General features: G+C 36.9%; 13 non-coding genes across 13 annotated transcripts; all 13 read right to left on the bottom strand.

Annotated features, from left to right (window-relative positions):
• Positions 1–979: 979 nt before the first annotated feature.
• Positions 980–1,050, bottom strand: trnaa-ugc. The gene has a single exon. It is a non-coding gene; the product is annotated as a tRNA-Ala (tRNA).
• Positions 1,051–1,806: 756 nt separating this feature from the next.
• trnaa-ugc lies at positions 1,807–1,878 on the bottom strand. Its single transcript has one exon. It is a non-coding gene; the product is annotated as a tRNA-Ala (tRNA).
• A 237-nt stretch (positions 1,879–2,115) lies between these two features.
• Positions 2,116–2,187, bottom strand: trnaa-ugc. Its single transcript has one exon. It is a non-coding gene; the product is annotated as a tRNA-Ala (tRNA).
• A 329-nt stretch (positions 2,188–2,516) lies between these two features.
• On the bottom strand, positions 2,517–2,588 carry trnaa-cgc. The gene has a single exon. It is a non-coding gene; the product is annotated as a tRNA-Ala (tRNA).
• A 1,148-nt stretch (positions 2,589–3,736) lies between these two features.
• On the bottom strand, positions 3,737–3,808 carry trnaa-ugc. The gene has a single exon. It is a non-coding gene; the product is annotated as a tRNA-Ala (tRNA).
• An 840-nt stretch (positions 3,809–4,648) lies between these two features.
• Positions 4,649–4,720, bottom strand: trnaa-cgc. Its single transcript has one exon. It is a non-coding gene; the product is annotated as a tRNA-Ala (tRNA).
• Positions 4,721–5,475: 755 nt separating this feature from the next.
• On the bottom strand, positions 5,476–5,547 carry trnaa-ugc. Its single transcript has one exon. It is a non-coding gene; the product is annotated as a tRNA-Ala (tRNA).
• Positions 5,548–6,697: 1,150 nt separating this feature from the next.
• On the bottom strand, positions 6,698–6,769 carry trnaa-ugc. The gene has a single exon. It is a non-coding gene; the product is annotated as a tRNA-Ala (tRNA).
• A 1,150-nt stretch (positions 6,770–7,919) lies between these two features.
• Positions 7,920–7,991, bottom strand: trnaa-ugc. The gene has a single exon. It is a non-coding gene; the product is annotated as a tRNA-Ala (tRNA).
• A 326-nt stretch (positions 7,992–8,317) lies between these two features.
• On the bottom strand, positions 8,318–8,389 carry trnaa-cgc. The gene has a single exon. It is a non-coding gene; the product is annotated as a tRNA-Ala (tRNA).
• A 753-nt stretch (positions 8,390–9,142) lies between these two features.
• On the bottom strand, positions 9,143–9,214 carry trnaa-ugc. The gene has a single exon. It is a non-coding gene; the product is annotated as a tRNA-Ala (tRNA).
• Positions 9,215–9,541: 327 nt separating this feature from the next.
• trnaa-cgc lies at positions 9,542–9,613 on the bottom strand. Its single transcript has one exon. It is a non-coding gene; the product is annotated as a tRNA-Ala (tRNA).
• Positions 9,614–10,367: 754 nt separating this feature from the next.
• Positions 10,368–10,439, bottom strand: trnaa-ugc. The gene has a single exon. It is a non-coding gene; the product is annotated as a tRNA-Ala (tRNA).
• Positions 10,440–12,174: the final 1,735 nt, after the last annotated feature.

The raw sequence follows: 12,174 nt of genomic DNA, 5'->3' as shown, positions 1-12,174 counted from the left end.
CAACAAAAAAAAAAAAAAAAAACAAACATTAAAAAATTTAAAAACCAAAAAAATTTTTTGGGGGGGAAAATTTTTTTTCCCCCAGGTTAAACAAATTTAAAAAACACCTTTAAAATGGGGTTTTGGGGGAAAAAATTTTTGGGGGGGATTTCACCCAAAAAACCCCAAAAAAGGGAACGAGAGAAATTTTCCCCAAAAAAAGCATTAAAGGGGGCCCCCAAAAAAACCCCCAAACTTTTCCCCAAACCCCCCCTTTTTTTTGGGGTTTTCCCCCCCACCCAAAAATTCCTTTTTTTCCTAAAAAATTTTTCATGGAAGGGCCAAAGAAAGATAAATATAATAAAAATCGACTTATCAAAATAGAGAAGCAAGGTTTGAACTGTTGCACTCTTAGCCCTAAGACTATAAGTTGGTTAATTTCTGTCCAAGAAACAACCATTTCTTGAGAAAAATTAATGAAATAAGAAATTCAAACTATAGACTGGTTTGAAGAGAACCCTTTTATTAAAAAAAAGGAGTAAACACTTTAAAATCACCTCTGCCTCTATCATGAAACAAATTCTACTGTTTAATTTAAATGGGATAACAACATCAACAACAATAGCAATTACAAGAAAACAGATGAATCATCAAAAACACATGTGGAAGAATTACATGCAGAAACAACAGTGGAAATGAAACAACAATAGCAATTACAAGAAAACAGACGAATCATCAAAAACACTTGTTGAAACATTACTCAGAGAAACAACAGTGGAAATGAGGATCTTGATATGTTCCTACAGCTTCAGTGGGTTCAAACCAATATGGCTTAAACAACAGCTCGTTCTATTCAGAAGGTGTTCCAGAAATATTAATGCTCATTTAAAGAGTTCTTTCCCAAGAAGGAGGAGGTGATTACGTTGTACACTTTGCTATTTCAGACATTGTCATACTGACAGAAAATGTAAATTGTTAACCATTCTGCTTAAATAAGCATTGGAGAAGCTGGGATTGAACCCAAGACCTCACACATGCAAAGCGTGCGCTCTACCACTGAGCTACCTCCCCTGTTTTGTTGTGGGGTTCTGGTGCTCCCTACTCGGCCTCAAGAACAAACTGTCCTCTTTTTTTTACTCTTCAATTAAGATTACTAAGTATTTTTACATGAATAAAGATAGGAAATGACAAAAGAAAATGGAAAATACAGAAAACTCCGATTGGAGATTAATAAAAGGTCAGTAGAAGAAACAAGGTTTTAGAAAACATTTCTTGTAAAGTTTCCCTTAATTCTTCAATGAAAGACGTAAAGTGGATTTTAATTTCTTCCAGAACACCATTTCAATTGTAGAAAAAAAATTATAGGCAAATAAGATAAACGGTCACGACAGAGACCTCTTCTATATTATGAAGTAAACAATATCATTTAGACCTTCCTATCATTAAGAAATCAAAAGATGGTGAGAAGCTTGTTCTTTATTCTTTACAAGTGCCAGCAGCAGCAATAACAACATCAACAACAATAGCAATTACAAGAAAACAGATGAATCATCAAAAACACATGTGGAAGAATTACATGCAGAAACAACAGTGGAAATGAGGTTATTGCTTAGCTCCAACGGCTTAGATTGGTGCAAACCACAGAGACCTTAAACTACAGTCCATTGTGTTCGGAAAGTATTCCAGAAATATTAACACTCATGGGAAGAGTTCTTCCCTAGAGGGAAGGAGCTGATTGTGTGGTACAGTGTGCAATTTCCAACAACATCCTACTGAAATTAAGACATAGAAGGAGGAATTTGTCCACTGTTGTGCTTAAATAAGCATTGGAGAAGCTGGGGATCGAACCCAAGACCTCACACATGCAAAGCGTGCGCTCTACCACTGAACTACTTCCCCTGCCGTTTGAAAAAAAATTGTGCCCCGAACAGCTTAGATTGGTGCAAACCACAAAGACCTTAAACTACAGTCCATTGTGTTCGGAAAGTATTCCAGAAACATTAACACTCATGGGAAGAGTTCTTCCCAAGAGGGAAGGAGATGATTGTGTGGTACAGTGTGCAATTTCCAACAACATCCTACTGAAATTAAGACATAGAAGGAGGAATTTGTCCACTGTTGTGCTTAAATAAGCATTGGAGAAGCTGGGGATCGAACCCAAGACCTCACACATGCAAAGCGTGCGCTCTACCACTGAGCTACTTCCCCTGCTGATTGAGAAAAAAAATGTGCCCCGAACAACAATAGCAATTACAAGAAAACAGACGAATCATCAAAAACACTTGTTGAAACATTACTCAGAGAAACAACAGTGGAAATGAGGATCTTGATATGTTCCTACAGCTTCAGTGGGTTCAAACCAATATGGCTTAAACAACAGCTCGTTCTATTCAGAAGGTGTTCCAGAAATATTAATGCTCATTTAAAGAGTTCTTTCCCAAGAAGGAGGAGGTGATTACGTTGTACACTTTGCTATTTCAGACATTGTCATACTGACAGAAAATGTAAATTGTTAACCATTCTGCTTAAATAAGCATTGGAGAAGCTGGGGATTGAACCCAAGACCTCACACATGCGAAGCGTGCGCTCTACCACTGAGCTACCTCCCTTGTTTTGTTGTGGGGTTCTGGTGCTCCCTACTCGGCCTCAAGAACAAACTGTCCTCTTTTTTTACTCTTCAATTAAGATTACTAAGTATTTTTACATGAATAAAGATAGGAAATGACAAAAGAAAATGGAAAATACAGAAAACTCCGATTGGAGATTAATAAAAGGTCAGTAGAAGAAACAAGGTTTTAGAAAACATTTCTTGTAAAGTTTCCCTTAATTCTTCAATGAAAGACGTAAAGTGGATTTTAATTTCTTCCAGAACACCATTTCAATTGTAGAAAAAATTATAGGCAAATAAGATAAACGGTCACGACAGAGACCTCTTCTATATTATGAAGTAAACAATATCATTTAGACCTTCCTATCATTAAGAAATCAAAAGATGGTGAGAAGCTTGTTCTTTATTCTTTACAAGTGCCAGCAGCAGCAATAACAACATCAACAACAATAGCAATTACAAGAAAACAGATGAATCATCAAAAACACATGTGGAAGAATTACATGCAGAAACAACAGTGGAAATGAGGTTATTGCTTAGCTCCAACGGCTTAGATTGGTGCAAACCACAGAGACCTTAAACTACAGTCCATTGTGTTCGGAAAGTATTCCAGAAATATTAACACTCATGGGAAGAGTTCTTCCCTAGAGGGAAGGAGCTGATTGTGTGGTACAGTGTGCAATTTCCAACAACATCCTACTGAAATTAAGACATAGAAGGAGGAATTTGTCCACTGTTGTGCTTAAATAAGCATTGGAGAAGCTGGGGATCGAACCCAAGACCTCACACATGCAAAGCGCGCTCTACCACTGAGCTACTTCCCTGCTGATTGAAAAAAAATGTGCCCCGAACAACAATAGCAATTACAAGAAAACAGACGAATCATCAAAAACACTTGTAGAAACATTACTCAGAGAAACAACAGTGGAAATGAGGATCTTGATATGTTCCTACAGCTTCAGTGGGTTCAAACCAATATGGCTTAAACAACAGCTCGTTCTATTCAGAAGGTGTTCCAGAAATATTAATGCTCATTTAAAAGTTCTTTCCCAAGAAGGAGGAGGTGATTACGTTGTACACTTTGCTATTTCAGACATTGTCATACTGACAGAAAATGTAAATTGTTAACCATTCTGCTTAAATAAGCATTGGAGAAGCTGGGGATTGAACCCAAGACCTCACACATGCAAAGCGTGCGCTCTACCACTGAGCTACCTCCCCTGTTTTGTTGTGGGGTTCTGGTGCTCCCTACTCGGCCTCAAGAACAAACTGTCCTCTTTTTTTACTCTTCAATTAAGATTACTAAGTATTTTTACATGAATAAAGATAGGAAATGACAAAAGAAAATGGAAAATACAGAAAACTCCGATTGGAGATTAATAAAAGGTCAGTAGAAAAACAAGGTTTTAGAAAACTTTTCTTGTAAAGTTTCCCTTAATTCTTCAATGAAAGACGTAAAGTGGATTTTAATTTCTTCCAGAACACCATTTCAATTGTAGAAAAAAAATTATAGGCAAATAAGATAAACGGTCACGACAGAGACCTCTTCTATATTATGAAGTAAACAATATCATTTAGACCTTCCTATCATTAAGAAATCAAAAGATGGTGAGAAGCTTGTTCTTTATTCTTTACAAGTGCCAGCAGCAGCAATAACAACATCAACAACAATAGCAATTACAAGAAAACAGATGAATCATCAAAAACACATGTGGAAGAATTACATGCAGAAACAACAGTGGAAATGAGGTTATTGCTTAGCTCCAACGGCTTAGATTGGTGCAAACCACAGAGACCTTAAACTACAGTCCATTGTGTTCGGAAAGTATTCCAGAAATATTAACACTCATGGGAAGAGTTCTTCCCTAGAGGGAAGGAGCTGATTGTGTGGTACAGTGTGCAATTTCCAACAACATCCTACTGAAATTAAGACATAGAAGGAGGAATTTGTCCACTGTTGTGCTTAAATAAGCATTGGAGAAGCTGGGGATCGAACCCAAGACCTCACACATGCAAAGCACAGAAAATGTAAATTGTTAACCATTCTGCTTAAATAAGCATTGGAGAAGCTGGGGATTGAACCCAAGACCTCACACATGCGAAGCGCGCGCTCTACCACTGAGCTACCTCCCCTGTTTTGCTGTGATTTTCTGGTGCTCCGTACTCGGCCTCATGAACAAACTGTCCTCTTTTTTTACTCTTCAATTAAGATTACTAAGTATTTTTACATGAATAAAGATAGGAAATGACAAAAGAAAATGGAAAATACAGAAAACTCCGATTGGAGATTAATAAAAGGTCAGTAGAAGAAACAAGGTTTTAGAAAACTTTTCTTGTAAAGTTTCCCTTAATTCTTCAATGAAAGACGTAAAGTGGATTTTAATTTCTTCCAGAACACCATTTCAATTGTAGAAAAAAAATTATAGGCAAATAAGATAAACGGTCACGACAGAGACCTCTTCTATATTATGAAGTAAACAATATCATTTAGACCTTCCTATCATTAAGAAATCAAAAGATGGTGAGAAGCTTGTTCTTTATTCTTTACAAGTGCCAGCAGCAGCAATAACAACATCAACAACAATAGCAATTACAAGAAAACAGATGAATCATCAAAAACACATGTGGAAGAATTACATGCAGAAACAACAGTGGAAATGAGGTTATTGCTTAGCTCCAACGGCTTAGATTGGTGCAAACCACAGAGACCTTAAACTACAGTCCATTGTGTTCGGAAAGTATTCCAGAAATATTAACACTCATGGGAAGAGTTCTTCCCTAGAGGGAAGGAGCTGATTGTGTGGTACAGTGTGCAATTTCCAACAACATCCTACTGAAATTAAGACATAGAAGGAGGAATTTGTCCACTGTTGTGCTTAAATAAGCATTGGAGAAGCTGGGGATCGAACCCAAGACCTCACACATGCAAAGCGTGCGCTCTACCACTGAGCTACTTCCCCTGCTGATTGAAAAAAATTGTGCCCCGAACAACAATAGCAATTACAAGAAAACAGACGAATCATCAAAAACACTTGTAGAAACATTACTCAGAGAAACAACAGTGGAAATGAGGATCTTGATATGTTCCTACAGCTTCAGTGGGTTCAAACCAATATGGCTTAAACAACAGCTCGTTCTATTCAGAAGGTGTTCCAGAAATATTAATGCTCATTTAAAAGTTCTTTCCCAAGAAGGAGGAGGTGATTACGTTGTACACTTTGCTATTTCAGACATTGTCATACTGACAGAAAATGTAAATTGTTAACCATTCTGCTTAAATAAGCATTGGAGAAGCTGGGGATTGAACCCAAGACCTCACACATGCGAAGCGCGCTCTACCACTGAGCTACCTCCCCTGTTTTGCTGTGATTTTCTGGTGCTCCGTACTCGGCCTCATGAACAAACTGTCCTCTTTTTTTACTCTTCAATTAAGATTACTAAGTATTTTTACATGAATAAAGATAGGAAATGACAAAAGAAAATGGAAAATACAGAAAACTCCGATTGGAGATTAATAAAAGGTCAGTAGAAGAAACAAGGTTTTAGAAAACTTTTCTTGTAAAGTTTCCCTTAATTCTTCAATGAAAGACGTAAAGTGGATTTTAATTTCTTCCAGAACACCATTTCAATTGTAGAAAAAAAATTATAGGCAAATAAGATAAACGGTCACGACAGAGACCTCTTCTATATTATGAAGTAAACAATATCATTTAGACCTTCCTATCATTAAGAAATCAAAAGATGGTGAGAAGCTTGTTCTTTATTCTTTACAAGTGCCAGCAGCAGCAATAACAACATCAACAACAATAGCAATTACAAGAAAACAGATGAATCATCAAAACACATGTGGAAGAATTACATGCAGAAACAACAGTGGAAATGAGGTTATTGCTTAGCTCCAACGGCTTAGATTGGTGCAAACCACAGAGACCTTAAACTACAGTCCATTGTGTTCGGAAAGTATTCCAGAAATATTAACACTCATGGGAAGAGTTCTTCCCTAGAGGGAAGGAGCTGATTGTGTGGTACAGTGTGCAATTTCCAACAACATCCTACTGAAATTAAGACATAGAAGGAGGAATTTGTCCACTGTTGTGCTTAAATAAGCATTGGAGAAGCTGGGGATCGAACCCAAGACCTCACACATGCAAAGCGTGCGCTCTACCACTGAGCTACTTCCCCTGATTGATTGAAAAAATTGTGCCCCGAACAACAATAGCAATTACAAGAAAACAGACGAATCATCAAAAACACTTGTAGAAACATTACTCAGAGAAACAACAGTGGAAATGAGGATCTTGATATGTTCCTACAGCTTCAGTGGGATCAAACCAATATGGCTTAAACAACAGCTCGTTCTATTCAGAAGGTGTTCCAGAAATATTAATGCTCATTTAAAAAGTTCTTTCCCAAGAAGGAGGAGGTGATTACGTTGTACACTTTGCTATTTCAGACATTGTCATACTGACAGAAAATGTAAATTGTTAACCATTCTGCTTAAATAAGCATTGGAGAAGCTGGGGATTGAACCCAAGACCTCACACATGCAAGCGTGCGCTCTACCACTGAGCTACCTCCCCTGTTTTGCTGTGATTTTCTGGTGCTCCGTACTCGGCCTCATGAACAAACTGTCCTCTTTTTTTACTCTTCAATTAAGATTACTAAGTATTTTTACATGAATAAAGATAGGAAATGACAAAAGAAAATGGAAAATACAGAAAACTCCGATTGGAGATTAATAAAAGGTCAGTAGAAGAAACAAGGTTTTAGAAAACTTTTCTTGTAAAGTTTCCCTTAATTCTTCAATGAAAGACGTAAAGTGGATTTTAATTTCTTCCAGAACACCATTTCAATTGTAGAAAAAATTATAGGCAAATAAGATAAACGGTCACGACAGAGACCTCTTCTATATTATGAAGTAAACAATATCATTTAGACCTTCCTATCATTAAGAAATCAAAAGATGGTGAGAAGCTTGTTCTTTATTCTTTACAAGTGCCAGCAGCAGCAATAACAACATCAACAACAATAGCAATTACAAGAAAACAGATGAATCATCAAAACACATGTGGAAGAATTACATGCAGAAACAACAGTGGAAATGAGGTTATTGCTTAGCTCCAACGGCTTAGATTGGTGCAAACCACAGAGACCTTAAACTACAGTCCATTGTGTTCGGAAAGTATTCCAGAAATATTAACACTCATGGGAAGAGTTCTTCCCTAGAGGGAAGGAGCTGATTGTGTGGTACAGTGTGCAATTTCCAACAACATCCTACTGAAATTAAGACATAGAAGGAGGAATTTGTCCACTGTTGTGCTTAAATAAGCATTGGAGAAGCTGGGGATCGAACCCAAGACCTCACACATGCAAAGCGTGCGCTCTACCACTGAGCTACTTCCCCTGCTGATTGAAAAAAATGTGCCCCGAACAACAATAGCAATTACAAGAAAACAGACGAATCATCAAAAACACTTGTAGAAACATTACTCAGAGAAACAACAGTGGAAATGAGGATCTTGATATGTTCCTACAGCTTCAGTGGGTTCAAACCAATATGGCTTAAACAACAGCTCGTTCTATTCAGAAGGTGTTCCAGAAATATTAATGCTCATTTAAAAAGTTCTTTCCCAAGAAGGAGGAGGTGATTACGTTGTACACTTTGCTATTTCAGACATTGTCATACTGACAGAAAATGTAAATTGTTAACCATTCTGCTTAAATAAGCATTGGAGAAGCTGGGGATTGAACCCAAGACCTCACACATGCGAAGCGTGCGCTCTACCACTGAGCTACCTCCCCTGTTTTGCTGTGATTTTCTGGTGCTCCGTACTCGGCCTCATGAACAAACTGTCCTCTTTTTTTACTCTTCAATTAAGATTACTAAGTATTTTTACATGAATAAAGATAGGAAATGACAAAAGAAAATGGAAAATACAGAAAACTCCGATTGGAGATTAATAAAAGGTCAGTAGAAGAAACAAGGTTTTAGAAAACTTTTCTTGTAAAGTTTCCCTTAATTCTTCAATGAAAGACGTAAAGTGGATTTTAATTTCTTCCAGAACACCATTTCAATTGTAGAAAAAATTATAGGCAAATAAGATAAACGGTCACGACAGAGACCTCTTCTATATTATGAAGTAAACAATATCATTTAGACCTTCCTATCATTAAGAAATCAAAAGATGGTGAGAAGCTTGTTCTTTATTCTTTACAAGTGCCAGCAGCAGCAATAACAACATCAACAACAATAGCAATTACAAGAAAACAGATGAATCATCAAAAACACATGTGGAAGAATTACATGCAGAAACAACAGTGGAAATGAGGTTATTGCTTAGCTCCAACGGCTTAGATTGGTGCAAACCACAGAGACCTTAAACTACAGTCCATTGTGTTCGGAAAGTATTCCAGAAATATTAACACTCATGGGAAGAGTTCTTCCCTAGAGGGAAGGAGCTGATTGTGTGGTACAGTGTGCAATTTCCAACAACATCCTACTGAAATTAAGACATAGAAGGAGGAATTTGTCCACTGTTGTGCTTAAATAAGCATTGGAGAAGCTGGGGATCGAACCCAAGACCTCACACATGCAAAGCGTGCGCTCTACCACTGAGCTACTTCCCCTGCTGATTGAAAAAAAATTGTGCCCCGAACAACAATAGCAATTACAAGAAAACAGACGAATCATCAAAAACACTTGTAGAAACATTACTCAGAGAAACAACAGTGGAAATGAGGATCTTGATATGTTCCTACAGCTTCAGTGGGTTCAAACCAATATGGCTTAAACAACAGCTCGTTCTATTCAGAAGGTGTTCCAGAAATATTAATGCTCATTTAAAAGTTCTTTCCCAAGAAGGAGGAGGTGATTACGTTGTACACTTTGCTATTTCAGACATTGTCATACTGACAGAAAATGTAAATTGTTAACCATTCTGCTTAAATAAGCATTGGAGAAGCTGGGGATTGAACCCAAGACCTCACACATGCGAAGCGTGCGCTCTACCACTGAGCTACCTCCCCTGTTTTGCTGTGATTTTCTGGTGCTCCGTACTCGGCCTCATGAACAAACTGTCCTCTTTTTTTACTCTTCAATTAAGATTACTAAGTATTTTTACATGAATAAAGATAGGAAATGACAAAAGAAAATGGAAAATACAGAAAACTCCGATTGGAGATTAATAAAAGGTCAGTAGAAGAAACAAGGTTTTAGAAAACTTTTCTTGTAAAGTTTCCCTTAATTCTTCAATGAAAGACGTAAAGTGGATTTTAATTTCTTCCAGAACACCATTTCAATTGTAGAAAAAAAATTATAGGCAAATAAGATAAACGGTCACGACAGAGACCTCTTCTATATTATGAAGTAAACAATATCATTTAGACCTTCCTATCATTAAGAAATCAAAAGATGGTGAGAAGCTTGTTCTTTATTCTTTACAAGTGCCAGCAGCAGCAATAACAACATCAACAACAATAGCAATTACAAGAAAACAGATGAATCATCAAAACACATGTGGAAGAATTACATGCAGAAACAACAGTGGAAATGAGGTTATTGCTTAGCTCCAACGGCTTAGATTGGTGCAAACCACAGAGACCTTAAACTACAGTCCATTGTGTTCGGAAAGTATTCCAGAAATATTAACACTCATGGGAAGAGTTCTTCCCTAGAGGGAAGGAGCTGATTGTGTGGTACAGTGTGCAATTTCCAACAACATCCTACTGAAATTAAGACATAGAAGGAGGAATTTGTCCACTGTTGTGCTTAAATAAGCATTGGAGAAGCTGGGGATCGAACCCAAGACCTCACACATGCAAAGCGTGCGCTCTACCACTGAGCTACTTCCCCTGCTGATTGAAAAAATTGTGCCCCGAACAACAATAGCAATTACAAGAAAACAGACGAATCATCAAAAACACTTGTAGAAACATTACTCAGAGAAACAACAGTGGAAATGAGGATCTTGATATGTTCCTACAGCTTCAGTGGGATCAAACCAATATGGCTTAAACAACAGCTCGTTCTATTCAGAAGGTGTTCCAGAAATATTAATGCTCATTTAAAAAGTTCTTTCCCAAGAAGGAGGAGGTGATTACGTTGTACACTTTGCTATTTCAGACATTGTCATACTGACAGAAAATGTAAATTGTTAACCATTCTGCTTAAATAAGCATTGGAGAAGCTGGGGATTGAACCCAAGACCTCACACATGCGAAGCGCTCTACCACTGAGCTACCTCCCTGTTTTGCTGTGATTTTCTGGTGCTCCCTACTCGGCCTCATGAACAAACTGTCCTCTTTTTTTACTCTTCAATTAAGATTACTAAGTATTTTTACATGAATAAAGATAGGAAATGACAAAAGAAAATGGAAAATACAGAAAACTCCGATTGGAGATTAATAAAAGGTCAGTAGAAGAAACAAGGTTTTAGAAAACTTTTCTTGTAAAGTTTCCCTTAATTCTTCAATGAAAGACGTAAAGTGGATTTTAATTTCTTCCAGAACACCATTTCAATTGTAGAAAAAATTATAGGCAAATAAGATAAACGGTCACGACAGAGACCTCTTCTATATTATGAAGTAAACAATATCATTTAGACCTTCCTATCATTAAGAAATCAAAAGATGGTGAGAAGCTTGTTCTTTATTCTTTACAAGTGCCAGCAGCAGCAATAACAACATCAACAACAATAGCAATTACAAGAAAACAGATGAATCATCAAAAACACATGTGGAAGAATTACATGCAGAAACAACAGTGGAAATGAGGTTATTGCTTAGCTCCAACGGCTTAGATTGGTGCAAACCACAGAGACCTTAAACTACAGTCCATTGTGTTCGGAAAGTATTCCAGAAATATTAACACTCATGGGAAGAGTTCTTCCCTAGAGGGAAGGAGCTGATTGTGTGGTACAGTGTGCAATTTCCAACAACATCCTACTGAAATTAAAAAATGTAAATTGTTAACCATTCTGCTTAAATAAGCATTGAGAAGCTGGGGATTGAACCCAAGACCTCACACATAGTAACGATAGGTACTATGCTGAAGTATCAACACTTGTTGTGATAGGTTATGGTGTCCCTTGATAGTCAAGAGACTAAACTCCATTTGTTATTTCAGAATTACCAGAAGAATTTTAACCATCTAAGAGGAAACAAGATAACTAGTATGAGATTGTAAAATCTACATAAAGATTAGAACACTTAGTATTTCTCAATTTTTAACCAAAAACGGGGAAAATAAAAGAAAACCCCTTTAAATACTTTGGGGTTTGGGAAAAACCCGGCCAAAAAATAAAGGGGCAAAAAAACCTTTTTAAAAATTTGGTTTTTAGAATTTTTGGGGGGGGTTTTAAAAAAACCCCATTTTTAAAAAGGGGAAATTTTCCCCCTTTTTTTTAAAAAAAAAGGGGGGGGGATTTTTTACGGGCAAAACAAATTAAACCCGGGGAAAAAACTTTGGGGGGGTTTCCCCCAAAAATTTCTGAAAAAAAACCCCAAAAACAAATGGAAAAAAAAAAACCCCAAAAAAAAAGGGAAAAAAAAACCCAAAACCCGTAAAAAAATAAATTTTAAAAAACTTG

The sequence above is a fragment of the Polypterus senegalus genome, chromosome 2 (genome assembly GCF_016835505.1).
Source record: "Polypterus senegalus isolate Bchr_013 chromosome 2, ASM1683550v1, whole genome shotgun sequence".
Taxonomy (NCBI): domain Eukaryota; kingdom Metazoa; phylum Chordata; class Cladistia; order Polypteriformes; family Polypteridae; genus Polypterus; species Polypterus senegalus.
The sequence above is the reverse complement of the archived record's forward strand: the minus strand, read 5'-3'. Positions and strand labels throughout refer to the sequence as shown.